Here is a 21,267-nt window from a genome sequence, read left to right as displayed (position 1 = left end):
AGCGGCCCCAGCAACAGCGTGGGCGGGCGGGCGGTGCCCGCGCGCTTGGGGACATCGCAGCTCCGCTCCCCAGATGGGGAGCCGAGCTAGGGAGTCCCCACCGCGCGCGCGTTGCTGGGGAAAGCGCGCGCGCTTGGGGAATCCCTAGCTCCGCTCCCCAGCTGGGGAGCCGAGCTAGGGAGTCCCCACCGCGCGCGCGTTGCTGGGGAAAGCGCGTGCGCTTGGGGAATCCCTAGCTCCGCTCCCCAGCTGGGGAGCCGAGCTAGGGAGTCCCCACCGCGCGCGCGTTGCTGGGGAAAGCGTGCGCGCTTGGGGAATCCCTAGCTCCGCTCCCCAGCTGGGGAGCCAAGCTAGGGAGTCCCCACCGCACGCGCAGATGGTGTTTTTACTTCCGCACCGCTACTTCGCTAAAAATCGATCATCGCGTGGGGTCCTGGAACGGAACCCTCGCGATGATCGAGGGTTCACTGTATATAAAAAACATACATACAGTAATATCATACACACACACACAAAAAAAAAACCCCTACATAGGCAGGGGGAGATGTTTCAGTTCCCCCACGCTTGACGACAGAGGTGGGTTTTAAGGAGTTTATGAAAGGCAAGGAGAGTGGGAGTAGTTCTAATCTCTGGAGGGAGCTGACTCCAGAGGGTCGGAGCTGCCACAGAGAAGGCTCTTCCTCTGGGTCCCACCAAACGACATTGTTTAGTTGACAGGACCCGGAGGAGACCAACTCTGTGGGACCTAACTGGTCACTGGGATTTGTGCGGCAGAAGGCGGTCTCGTAGATAACCTGGTCCGGTGCCACGAAGGGCTTTATAGGTGATGACCAGCACGTTGAATTGTGACCGGAAACTGATCGGCAACCAATGCAGACTGCGGAGTGTTGGAGTAACATGAGCATATTTGGGAAAGCCCATGATTGCTCTCGCAGCTGCATTCTGCATGATCTGAAGTTTCCGAACACTCTTCAAAGGTAGCTCCATGTAGAAAGCGTTACAGTAGTCGAGCCTCGAGGTGATGAGGGCATGAGTGACTGTGAGCAGTGACTCCTGGTCCAAATAGGGCTGCAACTGGTGCACCAGGCGAACCTGGGCAAACTCCCCCCTCGCCACAGCTGAAAGATGTTTCTCTAATGTGAGCTGTGGATCGAGGAGGATGCCCAAGTTGCGGACCCTCTCCGAGAGGGTCAATCATTCCCCCCCAGGGTGATGGACGGACAGATGGGATTGTCCTTGGGAGGCAAAACCCACAGCCACTCCGTCTTATCAGGGTTGAGTTTGAGTCTGTTGACACCCATCCAGGCCCCAACAGCCTCCAGACACCGGCACATCACTTCCACAAATAAGAAGAGCACAAAGGGGAGATGATGTTGGTCTGGAGAAAGGCTATAAGCAAAGATGGGCTGCCGCTGGAACGGCTGATTGTACGCAGCTCCGCGGCTCTGGAGTGCGAGTGTGGGATCGAGTGCCATTTTGCTTCCCACATCTGTGCAGGTAGCAAAATCTCACACAGGAACATGCATGTGGGGAAGCACAAAACCTCAGCAAAACGTGCCCACACGTGCGTCCCTGTGTGAGATTTTGCTACCTGCACAGGTACAGGAAGCAAAATTACGCATGATCCCGCACTCGTGCTCCAGAGTCGCGGAGCTGCACACAATTAGCCCTTCCGGCAGCAGCCCATCTCTGGTTATAAGTCTCTCTTCTCCCACTCTCTGGAAGCTAAGTCTCCAGTTTGCAATCTACAATCTGTCCTGAAAATGCCCCAATCAGGCAAGGGAATGAAAAAAAAGCCTCCTATTGTTACTGAGTCTTATTAATCTTGAGAAAGACATGTTTCAAAAGTGCACTACAGTAGTTTTACTGTCAAGAAATATCATAATGCAGTACAGATACAACCTAGCCTTGAGGGACAGGAAGCAGAAACTCTGGATATTCAATGCATTTTGAAGAAGTGGCTGCAAACTAGAGCGATGGATTAGAACAGACAGGTAACAAATACAGAAAGAAATATGTACCAGAACTGGAAGAGGTCAACTTGCTTAGGATTCCATGCATCTTCTCAGTAATTAGTCTAAATACAGCACTTTTGATTCAAATACTGTGACTATGTTTTCAACTACCCAATAATACTCCAATGTTATAGGAAACGTTTTGCACACTTATCTCCTGGGATATACACAGATTATACGCATTTTTCTGCAGGTAATTTTATGATCACGTATTGACTGAAATGCTTCTGGAAAAGGTTATTAAAAGACATATTTTACTCATTGACAATTCAGCAAACGAAATCTTGCACTGCAGTGATCTGCAGCTTTCTACTTCGCTGTTTTCACAAACCAGCAGAAGTTAAAAAAATTCTAGCAGTCATCCATTCAAAAATGCAATGAAGTTCTTTCAGCAATTTAGTCAACACGGCTTTGTTGTTGACTTCGCATAAATTGCCTTTGCATTTAGTAAATACATAAATGCAACCTGTACTTCGCCCTTCAGAACACTTAAGCATGTGTTGTTCCAAGCAAGTGCTATTAAGGCCATTCCAGGCAGAGTGTTTTGCATTATTTTTATGCCACGCAATTTGAGCTTGCAGAGGGGTAAGGTCCCATTAAAAGGTAAGTGTTTATTTTTAGTTGAACCTATATGGTCTAGACTGGGATACACACATCAAAAACATCATCTCTTCATTTCATCTTTAAGTTGCAGTTTTTAAATACTGTCATTTAAAAAAAAATCAATTCATGCACCTAATAGGCAAGGGCAAAAATAATGTGAAGTGCATGTTGAAACTTGGCAACCCATTTGTTTATTGTGCATTTAGTATGGCCAAACTCCTGCTACGAGGCCGGGTTATTTGTTCATCCAGTCCAGTGTGGTCAGCTCTGAGCAACTGGTGAATGTTGCCTGAGGACAAAATGCTGAAATCTTGGTTAGTAATTATTATGTTTCTAAAATGCCATTTTACAAGCAATTTTGTTGGTGCTGTCCAGGGAGTTTCAAAGAAGCACATCAAAGGGGTTTGAATCAATTTTTAAACTTACACATTATAGATGGCTCAACTCTACCAGCGAATCATAGCAGTCTGTCATATGACCAACTGTTTGTATTTTTTAAAAATATAACAAGCAAGCAAAATTTTAATACCCCATTTCCCCAAAATGTACCATATTATCCCATGATAATAAGCCCAATCGGGCTTTTGAGTGCATGACAATAAGGCCAAGCGCTTATTTCAGGATTCAAAAGAATTTAAGACAGGGTCTTATTTTCGGGAAAACATGGTATTTAAATTAATTCTATTACAGAACGACACTGGGAGATCTGCAAAATGTTTCAACTTTGATCTGGGCATACCGGAGCGATTCGACAGAAAAAAGCACATATAACTCTCCTGGTACAGGGAAGGAGGAGAATCTGTGGTCTAGAGGTTAAAGCTACTGACTTACAGGCAGACACCCCAGGTTCAAATCCCGGTAAGGATATGGCTAGCTGATGAGAGTAAAATAAGCTTGAAATAGATATATACTAGTCCCCCTTCCTTTTCATTATCAGCAATAAGGCCAAGGGCTTATTTCAAGGTTCAAAAAAATTTAAGACAGGGTCTTATTTTCGGGCATGGTATTACCTTAACATGGTATTAAAATTAATTCTATTACAGAACGACATCGGTTTCTTATGAGAAATGCTCCATTTTGAATGCAAGATTTGGAATCTGTACTCCAGAGGAGGGGTGGGCTCCACTTACCTTTGCCACCGGTTCCCATCGCAACAGTTTGCGCCTGAGCACAGGTGCAAATTCACTTCTGTGCTTGCTCAGAAGGTGGGTTCAGCCCGAAATACAGCTGAGGAGCTGCTCAGCTGTGCTTTGGGTGAAGAAATAAAGGTCGGTATTAACCCGGGGTTGGCCGGGAGGACTTTTTTTTCAAAGCAGAGGACGAGGAGAAACCATTTAAACACTGAAAAAAATCACCGAAAACTCTGAAAAAAAGATGGTGGCGTACACGGCCTGGCACAGACAGAACTGGATCCGTGATGCCATCTTCACATCACCAGAGGGTTACTAATGGTTTGGGTGATCTGGTCTGAACTGGGAGGAACCCACCCCTGTTCCAGAGTCTGGAGAAGTTGCACATGGTTCTGTAGTCTCAGTTGGGTTCCCTGTTTCAAACCATAATTATTTATTTGTCATACAAATATAGTATGGTAGTATGTTTAACATAATAAGTATAAAGTAGAGATAGAAAAGACAAAAAGACATTAGGACAGGGATAGTAGGCACGAGGGTGCACTTATGCATGCCCCTTGCAGACCTCTTAGAAAAGGGCATAGGTCTATTGTAGATAATGTAAGGTTGAAGGTTTGGGGATTGGAGGAGGAAACAACAGAGTCCGGTAGTGAATTCCAGGCGTTGACCACTCTATTGCTGAAATCGTATTTTCTGCAGTCTAGTTTGGAGCGATTTACATTTAGTTTGTATCTATTGCCTGCTCTTGTGTTGTTGTTGTTGTTAAAGATGAAGTAGTCGCTAACAGGGAGTACATTGTGATGTATGATTTTATGAACAATGTTTAAATCAGTTCGAAGGCGGCGTAGCTGTAAATTTTCAAAACGTAGTAATTGAAGTCTGGAGGAGTAAGGTAATTTGTTGCGTGAAGAGGAGTGGAGGACTCTTCCTGTGAAGTATTTCTGGATTCCTTCAATTGTATTAATCTCTGTTATGCAGTGTGGATTCCATACAGGTGAGCTGTATTCAAAAATTGGTCTGACAATTGTTTTGTATGCTCTAGTTAGTAGATGGGTGTTCCTAGAGAAGAAGCTGAGTAGAATTAAGTTTGTGACTCTTAGTGCTTTTTTGGCAATGCTGTTGCAGTGGGCTCTGGCACTTAGGTTAAGTGCCTTGAATGTTCATCTTTAAGAACCCAGGAAGTAAGTTGGGGGATGAGATCCAACATGTTTTCGAGCAGTTTCAATAGAGGAAAGGGAGCCCACAATGATCCACCTTTTCATTTTCTTATTCTGGCATAAATGGCCAAATTATATGATAAAATCCTACACAAACATATGCGGTTTTGAACCATAGTGAACATGATCTACTGTATAAAATAAATACTCTCAAATATATTCTGGAAATTTCATTAAAAAAGAAAAGTACCTGGTGCGTAAGAATTTAAAACTGGTCTGTAAACTAGACCATTTCCATGAATAGCAGATGCATTTTTGTGTCAACATTTTAATTTAAATTTGTCTTGGAATTTGTGCCAATTGTTTCCTCTGTCAACATCAAGAGACTGAAAATTCATTTACCAAATGATGAATTGCAGAACAAGGAACTGATCCGAAATAAGCACAACCTTAACTCAGGAGAGGGAGGAGGACATGGACTAATTGAAGGCTACCGGTCTTGTCTACAAATGGCCACTCTTCATTTCATCTGACAGGCATGTATTAAGTGAAAAGAATACATGGGGCTTTCAAATACCAAATTTCCTGTCTCCTGTAAACAAGGAAGTTGGACGGTTAAATCAACATCTACTAAAAGGGTCAAATCTGAGAAGGAAAAACAACTGTTCTAACTGCACCACAGTAAACTCCATTGCAATCATCAAGAAAACTAGGTAATTTGTATTAATTGTCAAGAGGTCCACCTATGATCCATTAAAGCACCTTGCTCTAGAACTAGAGAGGAAAGTTGATCCAAATTATTGGCTCCTTTTTCAAGTGAAATATACAATGACATCCTTTTTCCAGCTAAACAAATATTCCAAATAATATTATCTTCAATAACTCACATGAAATATTTACTATCCTTTTGGCCCTTGATCTTAAAAACAGCAGAGAGTCTGGATTGTTTTGATAAGAATCATGACACATTTTGCTTTCTTTCTTTCTTTCTTTTCCTTCTGGAGGAAACCAAAGCCTGCAAGAGGTATGGATTTGGGGTGGGTGGGGAGTGTTGCATGTTGTTTTTTTTTAAAAAAGAGGTCCCGGATTTCGACAATTAATCCTGTAAGCAGATCAAAGAGTGCCTTTACAATTAAGGAGCAACTCTCTCCCTTTTCCACTCGTTTTAATCTCTCTGGTGGAACCAGCAGTTTCCGCAAGCTTTCGATCAAGTCTCCAACTCAATTATAATCCTTGGAAACGTCTCTCAGCCCCTTCGTGCTGTTATTGCCCCCTCCCTGTTCCAAAATCTAAAGAAACTGAACATTAAGGGTGAACGAGAAAAGATTTAGGGGTAGTGATTTCTGACAGTCTCAAAATGGGTGAGCAGTGTGGTCGGGCGGTAGGAAAGGCAAGTAGGATGCTTGGCTGCATAGCTAGAGGTATAACAAGCAGGAAGAAGGAGATTGTGATCCCCTTATATAGAGCGCTGGTGAGACCACATTTGGAATACTGTGTTCAGTTCTGGAGACCTCACCTACAAAAAGATGTTGATAAAATTGAACAGGTCCAAAGACGGGCTACAAGAATGGTGGAAGGTCTTAAGTATAAAATGTATCAGGAAAGACTTCATGAACTCAATCTGTATAGTCTGGAAGACAGAAGGAAAAGGGGGGACATGATCGAAACATTTAAATATGTTAAAGGGTTAAATAGGGTTCAGGAGGGAAGTGTTTTTAATAGGAAAGTGAACACAAGAACAAGGGGACACAATCTGAAGTTAGTTGGGGGAATGATCAAAGGCAACATGAGAAAATATTATTGTACTGAAAGAGTAGTAGATCCTTGGCCCAAACTTCCAGCAGACGTAGTTGGTAAATCCACAGTAACCGAATTTAAACATGCCTGGGATAAACATATATCCATTGTAAGATAAAATACAGGAAATAATATAAGGGCAAACTAGATGGACCATGAAGTCTTTTTCTGCCGTCAGTCTTCTATGTTTCTATGTTTCTATGAAAGGCTCCATTTCTCAAAGGCCGAGTGTGCAGTTTTATTCAGCAAAGCTCCAGGTGTTATATCTCTTGCATGTTTTATGCAGGCCTTGGAAAGATTTTTGCTACAGCCTCATTCTTCCATCTCCCATCTCTTGCCTGTGCAACACTAGTGCAAAACAGGCAAAAAAACCAAAATGCACAGATACAGTATATGTGGTACATTGCTCAACAGTAGTAACTGTGAGAGGAACCTTGGAGTCCTAGTGGACAACCATTTAAATATGAAACAGCATGGTGCAGCAGCTGCCAAAAAAGCCAACACAGTTCTAGGCTGCATTAATAGAGGGATGAAGTATTAATACCACTTTATAAGACCTTGGTAAGGCCACACTTGGAATACTGCATTCAGTTTTGGTTGCCAGGATGCCCAAAGGGTGTTGAGACTCTAGAAAAAGTGCAGAGAAGAGCAAAAAAGATGATTAGGGAACTCAAAGCTAAAACATATGAAGAACTGTTGCAGGAACTGGGTATGTCTAGTTTAATGAAAAGAAAGACCAGGGGACACATAGTAGTGTTTCAATATCTCAGGGGTTGCCATAAAGAAGAGGGAGTCAACCTATTCTCCAGAGCACCTGAGGGCAGAACAAGAAGCAATGGGTGGAAACTAAAAAGGAGAGAAGTAACTTAGAACTAAGGAGAAATTTCCTGATAGTTAGAACAATTAATCAGTGGAACAGCTTGCCTCCAGAAATTGTGAATGCTCCAACACTGGAAGTTATTAAGATGATGCTGGATACCCATTTGTCTGAATTAGTGTAGGGTTTCCTGCCTAACAGGGGATTGGACTAGAAGACCTCCAAGGTCCCTTCCAACTCTGTTGTTGTTGTTGTTGTTGTTGTTGTTGTTGTTGTTGTTGTTGTTGTTGTTGTTGTTATTATTATTATTATTACAGGCTCAAAAACCCCTTAATGTAAAGATGTCAAGTCCCAGGAAAATAGTCCCGTGAGCAGAAAAAAATAAAATAAAAATCGTATTCATTTGCTGAGGTCTTTGAGAATTACAGATCTATAAAGGTAATCTTTGACTTAGGACCATTCATTCAGCAACTTTCCAAAGTTATAATGGTGCTGAAAAAAGGAGTTACAATCTGTCCTCAAACTTACAACTGTTGTAGCAACACAGTGGTCACATGCTCAAAATCCAGACAATTTACAGCCCACCCAAACCTATGTCCATAGGAAAGCATCAACCCACCTATCTTCCCTCATCTATGATGCACTTTTGGCCCCCTGTCCTCCACAGCATTGGCCGTTCTGGCTTACTTTCTTGTTCCCACTGCTAACCAAAGCAACTGCTGCAGGCAAGGATTCCATATCGCCTGCACTACTGGTGTGCTCCCGGTGACTGGCATGGGCACATGCACATCTGGTGGGTGCATCGGCGCAAAATTTGACTTCTGTGCATGCACAGGAAGACAAACCTCACAGGAGGACGCTCGTGCACATGAGATTTCACCAATTTTTGGCAATTTCTTTGCTTCCATGCATGCGTGGAAGCAAAAACCCCCCACTGAAATAATAATAATAATAACTACAATTTATTAGATTTGTATGCCACCCCTCTCCGTAGACTCGGCAAAATCTCACACCTGCTTGTATTGGTGCCATACACACACACATACACTATAGTGCAAGAAGCTTGTACCAATTCACCCAGCAGCCCCTGCAGTACCCTGCCCTCCTTATTTGGCACTCCTTCCACTTTCCACTTAACAATCTGCAACGTGTCGATTTACGTAGCAAAAGGAACTGCTGCCACTAAGCAAATGCAGTTCTGTGACATCACACTTTGTCACTGTACCTTGAGTACTACCTGCACTTAGGCTAGCTGCTGCTATTAATTCTGTGGTTTTAGTACCTAATGTTTAAAATAGATTTCTGGTAGGTTTTACTGTTCTTTGACAGTAATCAGCCTCCTGCAGAGATTTCGCTGTCAACCAGAGGGGTCCGTCCTAAGACACCTTTCATCTCCTAATGGAAGACTGGCCTACCAGACTCCTTTCCCAGGGGAAGCCTCACGGCACTCGAAGAGGTAAAAATGCAAGCTTCAAACAAATAAAATGGGAATCAGAAAGTGAGAAACCTTCCAGAGGTCCTTATAATGACAGAGATAGCTCTTGGGCATTTTTTTTAATTTCCCAATGGGAAAAGCACTATTCACTTATGCAGTCTTCAATACTGCCTTGAACAGAGCCTTAAATACTTATTGGATAATCTCAGAATCACAGACAGCATTAACTGGAAGGGACCTTCCAACTCCCTGCACAATGCACAGCACGGGAGTGATCTTCCTTCTTTTCTGTATTCATCCACTCTTCTCAGCACCAATAAAGGAGATATTTTTAAAAAGTATGGATCTGCTACTAACCAGCCCACAGAGAAGTAAGAAAGCACTTAGAGAAAGAGATTTGGAAGAACTTCTTACTTCCTAATACTTCTTTATCTCACTGGTATTGGCAAGAAAGGAGGCCTATCAAGAAAGACAACTTTACCCTGCTGTTATTTTATCTTCTTCTTTTGGTAAATAACTCTGGCAAATAGCTTTGACGGATGTGAAAAAGTTACTCAAACTAGTATTCAGAGCATTCTAATTATTTACTATTTTATTTGTATTACTGGGTATAAGCAACTGAACGGCATCATTTGTCCAGCCTGAGATGTACAACTAAGCCTACTGATGATAGTATACACCAGACGTCTTCAAACATGGCAACTTTTAAGACTTGGGGAGCTGGCTGGAGAATTCTGGGAATTGAAGTCCACAAGTCTTAAAGTTGCCAAGTTTGGGGAGCCCTGCTATACCCCTGTTGATGAGTGACCTTATCTAGCAACTTTATGTAGATGTCAAATAGAAGAGGTGATAGACCAAGCCCTGAGGCACCTCACATAAAAGATTGATAATGACATGCACATACATAAATTGTATGAATACATGTACATGAATTGCACTATATTTTGTTCTGATGGTCATTTTGTTGTTTTAGTATTTTTTTTTAATGGTGCATACTGTTATTTTAATTGTGGGCTGCTTCTCTCTTTTTATGCCATGCAGAGTCTTGTTCTATTTAAACAAACAAACAAACCTAGGATATATGTGTGTGTGTGTGTGTGTGTGTGTGTGTATGTATATATATGTAGATTGTTCTGAGTTCGGGTTTTGCCCTGTGTAATATTTTGCATGTTTATGCGACGTTTCGGCGAAATCACATTCACCATCATCAGGCTGAAGTTTCCAAGCTTCGTGCTGTTGTAAAATGGAATGTTTGCAACTGTCATTTCTTCCTAGTATATAGTGTGGGGGTGGAGATTTGGTTTGAATGTAGCAAATAGATTGGGTGATTATGTTTCAGTGATCTGATTGGTTGGTGTAATCATAATTATTAGAAGGATTGACATGGTGATTTTTATATTTTCATTTTATATTTTCAGCCTGATGATGGTGAATGTGATTTCGCCGAAACGTCGCATAAACATGCAAAATATTACACAGGGCAAAACCCGAACTCAGAACAATCTACATACATATACCCGTGAAAATTTACGAAAACAAATATATATATATATATATATATATATACACACACACACACACATTAGTTGGCTATAAATAATTCAAGAAAAATACTGAGTGGGGTATTAACTAAAATAAAATTACTGAAACAGTATTACTTCTACAATATTTCAACACTTATTTTTTTAAAAAAAATCCAAAAAATGAAAGTTGCAAACCACCAAGAAGAAAAAATTAAAACTATTTTTAAAATCAACAAATAATAGATATGTAATAAATATTAATTTTTACACAGTAAATTAGACCTTGCACATGTGAAATGATAGTAGTCAGTACTTCCATTAGATCAAACAAGAACCAGTTCAAAGGCTGAGAATGAACAAAGTATCTTCAGTGCATGATTTTCATCTCCACTAAAAAAAACCTGCAGGCAATACCTGTTGAAGCTTTTCAAATCCAAATCCAAGAACTTGATGTAGGGGATCACCATGCTGAGCCCAAAGGAGGAATGAAACACGTCATAAGTCATGAGTCCCTGCATACCCGCAAGAGATCTAAGTCCAGCCCAATTTGAATGCCTTTCTTATCTCCCGCTCATTTTCCTGGATTATTAGTTGGTCAGATTCTTGTAGAGAGTTTAAGCTTGTAATAAATCTTTATACTCATTTGAAATGCTTGAATTTCCTGATTTCCTCAGCACTTTATTTTATTCTAATGCTTCTGGTCACAAGAAAAAAAGAAAAGGAAATTGCAAATTTGTTTTTCAGAAAATTTGCAAAATTCAACTTTTCTTGTAATATTTGGGATTATCTTGCTGTTACCTTGACTTGGTAAGGAGCAGTTTCCTTTTAGACCCTGAGAACAATAGTGTTTCATTAAATAATATGTTTTGCTTACATCCTGTAACTTTCATTGACATCATTATTTTAAAAGGTCTACAGCTATTTATATTTAAATTAAAAGAATAAAACACTACTTGAAATTATATTATCAAATTAGCACAACACTATCAACAGTTCGTATCTCAAGAACTGGAAAATAAATATTTATCCAAGTAAGAGGATTCCCTTACAACCAACCAATAAATGAATTGCACAGAATCTTCTGGAGCTTGTATAATTTAGAACCATTTATTTTTCTTGTTACATTTAAACCAGTATTGTGCCATAAAATAAAATAGTTTTGCTATTTGATTCCCTAATGTTATAATACACTGGCAAAAAAGTGCTGGCTGTAGTTCACCAGTTCAAATCTCACCAGGCTCAAGGTTGACTCAGCCTTCCATCCTTCCAAGGTGGGTAAAATGAGGACCCAGATTGTTGGGGGCAATATGCTGACTGTCTGTAAACCGCTTAGAGAGGGCTGCAAATCACTGTGAAGCTGTATAGAAGTCTAAGTTCTATTGCTATTGCTAGGAAGTCACTATGAAAAAAATTATTGTTAATAAATGAGTATGGAATAATACTGCATTTCTTCAAATTGTGAACTTTAGCCCTGTAAAACAATTATAAGTTGCTTATAAGTAGGTATTTTCATAAGAGATATCTAGATGTAGGTCTTGAACCTTGCCTAAATTTGATAATGGTCAGGCTGAGGGGTGTTATCCGACATGTAAAACTATTCAAAAGCAGAGCTGAGATTGAGATAACTGGGATTTCATCCTGTGAAGTCATTAGAGATCGGTTTGTTAGTCTACAATTCCATATGAAATGGTTAGGCCTCCTGGTAGTGTCATTTCTCACTTTGATTGTTATCCTTCTTGGTGGGTTAAAAACTCTCATGGATTGGATTCTGAAATCGGACTGAAATTGGGTTCAGTTAATGTTTCTTTGGCGAGGGAATGTTTCCATTTCCTCTAACACAGGCTGCTCAAAATCATTGATTGATCTAATTATTATCCACCATAGTTGGGTTTTGGATCAGAAACTGCATTAGTTAAACTTATGGATGACTAGGACTGGGGGAGCACATCCTCTGGATTCTCAGCCTTTCAACATTGATAATGGTCTGGCTCTGAAAAACTGGAGGGGGAGCAGGGGTGGGCTACTGCCTGGATGGGGGGGGGATGCAAAAATGGAGCTCCATCCCAGAGCACCCAATTTGCACTGAAAGATTAGATTAGATTAGATTAGTTTAGATTAGATTTATTGGATTTATATGCCGCCCCTCTCCGCAGACTCGGGGCGGCTCACAACAATGGCAAAAACAGTACATAGTGACAAATCTAATATTTACCAATCTAATTACAGTTTTAGGTTAAAAAATTCATAAAAGCAACCCCAATATATATAAAAAACAAGCACACAATCAATCATACACCAAAACAACATGCTTCAACAAGATGCTGAAAGAAAATGCAGAGCGTCTTGCATAAGTCACGCCCACAGTGTGGTAGTAAAAATTTTGGTAGCCCTTCACTGAGTGGGAGATTTGGAAGGTTCTCCTTTTTTCTATGACACTGGTTTTTATCAGTGGTCAGGGGAGAGAGGTTTGCTAGAGACATGTGCTTTGTGAACTGCCCCAGACTCACTGTTCCTTTCTTTAACATCTACATGAAACCACTGATGAGGTCATCCATTGGCACAAGTTCATATATCTGTCAGTACTCTTTGATTCAATTTTCAAATGTATAGGTGGTAAATGTAGAGTGAAGCACTTTTGTGTCCCTTCCTGAACCATTCAAACTAGATAACAGTTATCCATGTCTTGGTTACATTTCATCACTATAATCCAAGGGATTATATCTAACATCTTTGCTCTATCAGCATTTGGAAAACCCATCAAGAAATTATTATTTTACCAAACTTTAATGGTTTTATTTTCAATTTTAGAATTAATTTTAATCTATGTTTTTATTCTGTGGTTTCTTTTAACATCTATCAACTACTTTGAGTTGTCTTCAGGTTATAAAAGTGTGGTATAAATAAAACATCCAAATAAATTACATAGGAAATCTAGTTTGCAAAGAAAAACGTATGATATGCATGACATGCACCTTTTTACCTCTTAGTCAGTATTTATACTCAAACCACTAGTCCAACATTAGATAACATAAACTGAATTTACAAATAATCCAACCTACCAGAAGATTAGCACAGTTGGACATTTCTGGGAAAAATGTCAACAAGATGCAAAGAAAGAACTACCAGAAAGCGAACATTAAAAAACAAAACAAGGTTTTGATACATACAACTCTCCTAATTTCCATTCAGCTTTTTCTTTCTTCTTCCCCCTCGCCCTCCCTCTTCTTTTTCCTCCTCTTCTTCCTCTTCTTCTTCCTCTTCCTCCTCCTCTTCTTCCTCTTTTTCCTCTTCGTCCTCCTCCTCTTCTTCCTCTTCTTCCTCCTCCTCCTCTTCTTCCTCTTCCTCCTCCTCCTCTTCTTCCTTTTCTTCCTCTTCCTCCTCCTCCTCTTCTTCTTCTTCTTGGTGTTGCTTCTCAGGAAGCAATGAAAAGCAGAACAACTGTCTCAGCTGTAAAGGTGGCTTCTACAGTTTTGACTTGGCTTAAGTGGGATCATACTGAGGTATTAAATGGGTCTTGAAAAACATCATGGCACAGAGTGTTCCCTTAGCCAGAGATTCAAGCACATTTGTGTGTCTACTTCCCATCTGTGCAGATCTTGTGAACAATATTTTTATTTGTAGAGAGTTCTTTCAATTCGGGATATTTCAAACAGATGGTACCTCGTATAATAGGCCCTAATTGTGGAAGAGAATATTAAACCATCCAGGAAAAAAGAAAATGCTACACAAAAATCCCTCTTGTTCATGCACATGTATGGTTTCTTCTACTATTAAACAGCACAATTGCTTGTATTGCCAAATATATCTAACCAGGTTCAAATTAAAATAGAAATTGTAATATATTTTGGTTACTAATTAAGATTAACATACAGCTGACCATGAAAGATTCTATTTTATGAGTAAAGTGCCAAGTGACATTTTTTCTCCCTAATTAACACATCATTTCAACAGATTATTGTTATGGATAAAGGAGGGTTGGGAACCATGTTTCCCTCAAGATTTCTTTGAGCTATCTCAAAGTGAGAGTGCTGAATATTTCAAACCTTTATGGAGGGGAGGTTTTAGGTGAAGAAATCAAGACTAACATGGTATTTAGAGCTGCTATTAAAAGAGAACTGTGAATAGGAAGTTTATGCAATTGAGGAAAGTGATGCCTGATCCCCATCCTATTTTCAGTTACAGTGGTCCCTCGATTTTCGCGGGTTCGAACTTCGCGAAACGGCTATACAACGGTTTTTCAAAAATATTAATTAAAAAATACTTTGCGGTTTTTTTCCCTATACCATGGTTTTTCATACATCATCGCCAAACTTTCGTCCACCTTTAATAAATATTTTCTTAAATAAACTTTAATAAATAAACATGGTAATAATCTAAATGGTTGCTAAGGGAATGAGAAATTGCAGTTTAGGGGTTTAACGTGTCACGGGAAGGCTTGTGATACTGTTCATAGCCAAAAATAGTATATTTACTTCCGCATCTCTACTTCGCGGAAATTCGACTTTCACGGGCGGTCTCGGAACGCATCCCCCGCGAAAATCGAGGGAACACTGTATATCCTTACAGTTAAGATGTTTGTTTCATATGATGGTACAGAATGCAAAAGAGACTGTGTCAATGTATCATGACTTTTATTATCAAGGTAACAAACACATCAAGAATTAGATAGTTACAACATGAGGTGAGGAAGTGGTAGCCAAAAGGACTATGATACAATTTTTAAAAATAAATCTGAAACTAATCTATAGCATTGCTGGTTTGTGCTTATCAATTTTCAAATCACTTCCTTGTCAAAAGGGCAAGAATCCAGATGTAAAATTATAGAAATGAAAGGGACCATTTGGGCCATTAAACCCACTTACGGTACATAAAATCCAAATTAGAAGATAGATATACTTTTATTCTCAGCTGGAATACGTACAATTAATGGGCAGACAGCAAGTTCTCTATAAAAAAATTGCACTTTCAAACTACTGTCTTTTGGGGAGTATAAAACGCACTGGAATATAAGATGCACTTTAATTTTAGGGGAGGAAAATAAGAAAAAAAAAGAATTCAGCCTCTGCCTACCAGCATCATGATTAGTGGGGTCCTCACTACCCCTTGGATTTTGATAGCGAGCAGCATAGATCTGCTCGTTATCAAATAAAATGAATTTTGCTTTCTAAGGTTATGGAAATATGAAGTGAATAAGAAATTACAAGTAGTCATATATGATTGTATTATTATTATTATTATTATATATTTTTGTATTATTAATAAAACATATTAGTAGCAGATATTTTTCAGAATCAATTTTTGTTGCCTATGGTAAATCTCAGATTTCTGCTATGGAAGTGGTCAGTGTACTTGTATAAGGTAATTAACTAAATTTCCCAAGAAAAGCTTCCTCAGGTGATACTAGGAAAACTTAGAAATTGGGATTTCTTTAAAGCACATATTCTTCAAAACTTTAATCAGACTTTCTGTTTTATTATGCATCTGTTGACATTTTTTCTGCAGAAATTGGGATGGAATTTCACTACAGGGAGTGGGGTGGGGTATGATTTTCATGGGGGCAGAAGACAGACTTGGCTCTACTCTCAAAATAGGCGTTGATTGCTTACCTGAACGCCTCTTCTCGTACGGTGAGTGGGTACAGCAGTCACATGGGTTGCTCCTGTCCAATCCGTTGGAACTGAGCCTAGTATTAAAAAAGAGTGCTGGATCCGCCCCTTCCCCAGAATTCGCGAATCCATAGACTAGGCTCAGTAGTGAAGCTCTTTAATGTTCAACTCTCATGTGTTATAAGAAAATAGAATAGAAGGTAAAGAAGACCACACAAAGGGAGGGAAGTGACTGCTGTACCCACTCACCGTACGAGAAGAGGCGTTCAGGTAAGCAATCAACGCCTATTCTCCGTACTGAAGGAGTGGGTCCAGCAGTCACATGGGACATACCCAAGAGATAGGTCCCTAGGGTGGGAGTACATAGCTATCGTGAGAGATAACGGATTGGAGTACTCTTCTGCCGAAGGCAGCGTCCGCTGTGCGTACGAATCGTTGATGAAGGAATTTGGCGAGGCCCAAGTGGCTGCTTTGCAGACTTCTTCCAACGGAGCCTGAGTCGCCCAAGCGGCAGATGTGGCAGCACTTCTGGTGGAATGCGCTGTAATATTCCTTGGAATGGAAAGGGAAGCTGTCTCGTAGGCCTTAGAGATGGTCCCTCTGATCCAACGACCTATTACTGTAGAAGACACTCTGGATCCCAAGGATCTGGGATGGTAGGCTATGAAGAGTGCTTCAGACCTCCGGATGGATCTTGTGCGTTGGATATAAACCTTTAGCGCTCTAGTGAGATCCAGAGTGTGCCATCTAGTTGCCAGGGGATGCTCTCGTTGGCGGCAGAAGGAAGGTAATATGATATCCTGAGATCTGTGGGACATGGAACTGACCTTTGGTAGAAAGGTGGGGTCCAGTCGCAGAACCACCTTGTCCTGGTGAAACTGACAAAGGTCCTGTCTGATAGAAAGGGCTGCCAACTCAGATATGCGTCGGGCGGATGTAATCGCCACCAGGAATGCTACCTTGAAGGATAGGTACCTGAGGGGCGCAGAGTTCAGGGGTTCGTAAGGTGCCTGAGTAAGAGAGTGGAGAACCCGTGGCAAGTCCCAGGTGAGATATCTGTGGATCTTAGAAGGCCTGAAGTTGGCCACTCCTCTTAGAAATTCTTGGATTTCTGGAAGGGAGCGGAGGGGCTGCCTGCGAGGCCCCGCCAAGACGGAAGAGATGGCGGCCAGGTGTCGGCGGATGGTGCTGGTAGAGAGGCCTTGGTGGGAGCCTTTCATGAGGAAGGTGATTATCCTGTGGGTGGGAAGACACAGGGGAGATAAGCCCTTCTGCAAGCACCACTGATGGAATTTGGACCAAGTATGGTCGTAGATCCGGTTGGTAGACCCTCTTCTAGACTTCAGGATGATTTCCACTGTGTCCGGGTCATACCCTCGCAGGTCTAAGTCCCTCCGGATAATAACCAGGCGGTGAGGTGAAACCACTCTGGGTCTGGATGGAAGGAGGCCCCCTGTCGCGACATATCCTCCGAAAACGGGGAGTCGCCAGGGGTCCTGGACGGACATTGTTGGAGGTCCGCGAACCAGGGCCTGCGAGGCCAGTGAGGGGCAATCAGAATTACTCGGGCCTTCTCCAGGAGGATTTTGTTGATCACGTCTGGCAGAATTGGAATTGGAGGAAAGGCATACAATAGACCTGGAGGCCAAGGACTCCTGAGGGCAGTGATTGCCTCTGCTCCCGGAGACGGGAACCTGGAGATGAAGTGAGGGAGCTGGGCATTGGCTTTGGTCGCCAATAGATCCAACACTGAATGGCCGAACCTGAGGCAGACTTGGTGGAACAGTGACTGATGGAGATTTCACTCGCCTGGATCTATGGTCGCTCGCGAGAGCCAGTCCGCTTGGACGTTGAGGCTCCCCGAGATGTGGTCGGCTAGAAGCGACTGGAGATTCTTCTCTGCCCAAAGGCCTAACTTCAGGGCCTCCCTCCTGAGGGCCTAGGCTCTTGTGCCTCCCTGTCTGCAAATATGGCTTTTGGTGGCTATATTGTCGGTGAAAATCAGCACATGCTGGTTGGAGATGTGAGATTGGAATTGTTTTAGAGCTAGAGACACGGCTCTTAATTCTAATCAATTGATGGGCCTGGAAGCCTCCTCCAGTGCCCATGTGCCCTGAGCTAAAAGACCCTGGGCGTGGGCTCCCCAGCCCGAGAGGCTGGCATCTGTGGTGACTACAACTGGTCGGGGCACTGGAAGGGAGATCCCTTGTCTAGGGCTGGAGAAGTCCACCACTTGAGGGATCTGCGAACCGTCGGTGGAATGGCGACGATTCGAGTTGCTGTGGCCCGATCTCTGGGAGGTAATAGAAGCCACTGTAGTTCCCTGGCGTGAAGACAGGCCCAGGGGACAATACCAATAGATGACACCATTTTACCCAAAGGGAAGATAGGGTGGCAATGGAGGTAGATTGCTGGGGCAGGATGCGAGCAATGAGATCCAAAAGGCTGCGTTTTCTCTCAGTGGAGAGGAAAACCTGGGATAACTCAGAATTAATGATATTTCCCAGATGCAGAATGGAAGTGGATGGATCAAGGTGGCTCCTTTTAAGATTTATGGAGAAACCATGATTCTGTAGAACCGACATGGTAAAAGAGAGGTCTGCCGCCACCCAGTTCTGGAATTTCCATGAATTAAAATGTCATCTAAATAACATAAAATATGAATGGGAGAAGCCCGGATATGAGCCGCCAAGGATCCCAAGAGTTTAGTGAAGACTCTGGGAGCTGAGTAGAGCCCAAATGGCATGGCCTTACACTGAAAATGCCTGCCTTGAAAGGCAAAGCGCAGAAATTTCCTATGGACCTTGACAATGGGGATATGGAGGAAGGCCTCCGTGAGATCCAGAGACACCATAAAGTCTCCCCGATGTAGAGCTGCTAAAAATGGAAGATAAGGAATGCATTTTGAAATCCTATATTTTATGAACCGGTTCAATTTTTTTAGATCTAAGATGGCTCTCCAGCCTCCAGAGGTCTTAGGGACCATGAAGAGGATGGGAGAAAGCCTAAACCTCTCTGGAGAGAGGGGACCGGTTGAAAAGCTCTAATAGTCAACCAATGAGAAATAGCCTCCTCCATTCGGATACGAGATGGAGGGGAACTGGGAGAAGGACACGAAATAAAACGGTTAGGGGGAGGTGAAATGAACTCTAACCTTAGGCTCCTTTCCACAGTGTCAATGACCCAGGGGTCCTTACAAGAACGGTGCCAGGCGGAAGAGAACCAGGCTAGGCGAACCGCCTATGGGAAAGGAGGAAAACTTACCATCTGGCTCTTTTGGAAGCCCTGGTAGAAGAGGATCCTCTCTGATAACGGGAACCTCTGCCCCTGGTGGTTCTAGATTGGGATCGAAACCGAGGGGAAAACTGACCTGGACTCCTTTGAAATGCGAAGCGCTGATCCTGTAGACGCCCTGTGCGCCGAAAGGGCTACGGTTTAGGGGCCTTCTAGGTGGTAGGTCCCAAGACCTTTTTCTTGTCTGTGGTCTCTGTAAGGAGAGGGTCCAGAAGGTCTCCGAAGAGGAGGTCACGTTTCAGCGGACCCATGGCTAACTGCCACTTCTGTCTTACTCCCGCCTGCCAAGGGCGGAGCCATAGAAGTCTTCTGGCCGTTGTGGAGGCTGCTACTGACCTGGCTGCAAATCTGGAAGATTGGAGGGTAGCATCTGCTACATATTGGGCAGCTGCGAAGATTTTGTTGAAATCCTGTTGGCCCCGTAAGTCATCTGGAGGCAGGTGTGGTTGGAGCTGACGAAGCCACAAGAGCATAGCTCTGAAAAAGAAGGATGCCGCTGCAGCACTCTTAAAGGCCCATGAGTCTGCAAGAAGACTCCTTTTGAGCATTGCTCAAGTCGTTTGTCCTCTGGCCGGAGGACCTCCTCTGCTTCGCCAGGCATGGCGGCAGTCGAGTGGAGAGTCTTCACTGGTTCATCTGGCTTGGGACATGTTAGGAGTTCCTCATAGACGGAGGAGAGCTTGTAGAGCTTCTAGTCCTTGGGAGTGGGAGTAAAGCCAGCAGTTGGGTGGTCCCACTGTTTAAGCAAGGCATCCTTAAACAACTTGGGCATAGGAATTACCTCATTGTCTTCCTGTTCTTTCATGAAAAAAAGGAAGATTATCCTCCGGAGGATCTGAGGAAGAAGTAGCCTGTTTTTCTTGCCCGGCTAGCCCCGTGGATACTCTAGCTTTAAGCAGGAGAGATTTGAAAAGCTGCGAAGGAAAGATAGCAGCTGGGGCTGGAATCTTAATCTGAGATTCCTCATCTTCCGACAGACGCTGAAATGGGTCATCATCCTCTTCTGCATCCACGTCCTCATCCTCTTCCTGAGAGGAGTCAGAGACCTCCATGGCTGGGGCTCTGTAGGAAGGAGAAGAACTCACGGGACGGGAGGAGCGTGGAGAGGGATGAGACAGAGAAGGCACATTGAAAGATGAGAGTTTAGCGTCAATGGTGTTAGTCAGAATAGTCAAGATAGACTGAAACTCCGGTGGCAAGGAAGAAATATCAGCCGGAAAAGCCGGAGGATCCCTGAGGGCCTGAGCAGGTTCTGGCTGGGAGGAATCCTCGGTAATATCTGGCTCCTCTGGACCTAAACCCCATAGGTTAGGTTGGGGTGGATTTAGGTTTGGCTCATCCAGGGATAGCACAGGAACCCCAGAAAGAGGCAGGTTAGAGGCCTCCGGGGGGGTTGGATTGATATGCACTTGGGCCTGCACCTTAAAAGTTTGGCTGGTTTATCATGTATTTTTTGTAGGGCTGGGTCCCTTCTCTTCTCAGCCCTGGTGGGCTTGGCTAAGGAATGGGTGCCTGAGAAGGAGGAGGAAGAGGCCTGGGGAACTTCAGTAGAATTACCAGTAGGCCTAACCTCTTTGGGACCTTTGGTAGTGCCTCTCTTGGGAAAAGAAGCCATAGTCTGACAATTAACAGAAGACAAGGCTGAGCCAATAACTGAATAATAAGGAGAAGAATTTCAAGGACTTCCCAAGAGGAATGGATCCTGCTTCGAGGCCTCGAAGCTGCTGAAACTTGAGGACAATCTGGGCAAACCCAGAGTTCGTGCCCCCAAACCCAGCGGGGCCAGCCTCCCTAAACTTTATAATTAAGTAAACCAAGGCACTCTGGTTGGAGGCTTAGCCGGTGGAGAATTTAGCCTGGGACCCCCAAGGCCCGCTCCGGGATCCACGC

General features: G+C 42.8%; 1 protein-coding gene across 2 annotated transcripts in view; it reads right to left on the bottom strand.

The window, feature by feature from the left end:
* The window catches only part of BRF1 (BRF1 general transcription factor IIIB subunit), a 319,000-nt gene that overhangs the window by 73,773 nt on the left and 223,960 nt on the right, over nt 1-21,267 (bottom strand). The gene's annotated exons all lie outside the window — the stretch shown is intronic.

Source organism: Erythrolamprus reginae, chromosome 1, assembly GCF_031021105.1.
Source record: "Erythrolamprus reginae isolate rEryReg1 chromosome 1, rEryReg1.hap1, whole genome shotgun sequence".
NCBI classification, from domain to species: domain Eukaryota; kingdom Metazoa; phylum Chordata; class Lepidosauria; order Squamata; family Dipsadidae; genus Erythrolamprus; species Erythrolamprus reginae.
The sequence above is the reverse complement of the archived record's forward strand: the minus strand, read 5'-3'. Positions and strand labels throughout refer to the sequence as shown.